This window comes from Nannospalax galili, unplaced genomic scaffold, assembly GCF_000622305.1.
Source record: "Nannospalax galili isolate Female #2095 unplaced genomic scaffold, S.galili_v1.0 scaffold9, whole genome shotgun sequence".
NCBI classification, from domain to species: Eukaryota; Metazoa; Chordata; class Mammalia; order Rodentia; family Spalacidae; genus Nannospalax; species Nannospalax galili.
Genome location: NW_008360332.1, coordinates 5,873,229 through 5,874,784, shown reverse-complemented (window position 1 = coordinate 5,874,784; position 1,556 = coordinate 5,873,229).

The following is a 1,556-nucleotide window of genomic DNA, read 5'->3' as shown; positions in this document are numbered from 1 at the left end:
CTTCAACCTGTACCTCCGTGGTGAAGACTGTGTTTTGTTTTGATTTAGGGGAATAGTCTTACGTCTACCTTTATTATATTTAGTATTATTTGATTTAACCCATTACAGCATTTAGAGATCCCATGGGAAGCCAGTGTCATCATCTCTTCTGGATCTGTTGTTCCTCTTGCCCATTTGTCATACACAAATACAATAAAACATTTTCAAATGCTCAGCAAAGATTGTGTTAGGCAACTTTCTACCACCATAAAAAATTCCTGAGCTAATCCACTTATAAAGAGAATGGGTTTATTCTGGCTCACAGTTTTAGAAATTCCAGTCAATGATTGACTGACCTCATTGCTTTTGGTCCTGTCTTCAGGCAATGATCGTGGTGGGGACATACTGCAGAGCAAAATTATTTACCTTAGTGCCAGGAGGTAAAAAAGACAGGAAAGGAATGGGATGTTATATCCACCTTCAGAATATAGCTATTATGATTTGAAAACATCTAGGCCTCACCTCTTAAAGGCTCCTGCTGGTAATCCTACTCTGAGTACTAAGGCTCTAGCCATGGACATTGGGGACACTTAAGACCCAAACTATAGCCATTAGTTTAAAATATTGTTGGAAAATAGCAAAAGACAGGGAGAACTATGAGATCTATGTGGGCAGCAGGTGTCTGTCTTACTGTTTCTTCACACATACACTAGAGCTCCAGATACAGAATAGTGAATGGATTCAACTGGAGGAAGTGTTTGGGCTCTTCCTTCCTTGTTGGCCCAGACCCACTATGACCATCATAGTGAATCATCACTGAATTGTGCTCTCATTCACCCATTTGTCACCATGTTAACCATCAAGATATCAAGGAAGACTTGTTTTTTGCTGTTCACAGATACACCTACAACAAGTTTATAAAACACCAGTCTTGTAACTCTTGACACAAATGGAAATAAAATACTAGACATGTCTGGTTCAGGCATAGGATGTAGCTTAGCTCAGAGGCAGAGTGCTTACCCAGGTTACAGGAGTCTCTGGGTTCCATGTCTACACCCCTGAGATGTCTGTCTTACAGACAAACTGGTTCAGTCTACACTTACTGTTTAGGTTTTCCGTGTATGTGTCATCTGGTTCTTTAAAAAGACTGAGTCACAAAAGAAAATATAACTCAGTAACAGAAGACTCTAAAAGGAATCTGTCTACACCCCTGAGATGTCTGTCTTACAAACTTGTTCAGTCTACACTTACTGTTTAGGTTTTCCACGTATGTGTCATCTGGTTCTTTAAAAAGACTGAGTCACAAAAAATATATATATAACTCAGTAACAGAAGACTCTAAAAGGAATCCAACTCAAGAAGTTAAAATGAAATGATGATTATGTGATCTCTCCACTAGGTAGAGCGAAGGGCACAGAGAAAGCCATGCCATTACACAGCTTGCCTTTTCACAAGTCCATGCATGACTTGGGTGACCCTAGCAGCTACTATGAACACACACACACACACACACACACACACACACACACACATACACTCACATACACGTGGCAAAGTTAAAAAATATTTTATGGGGC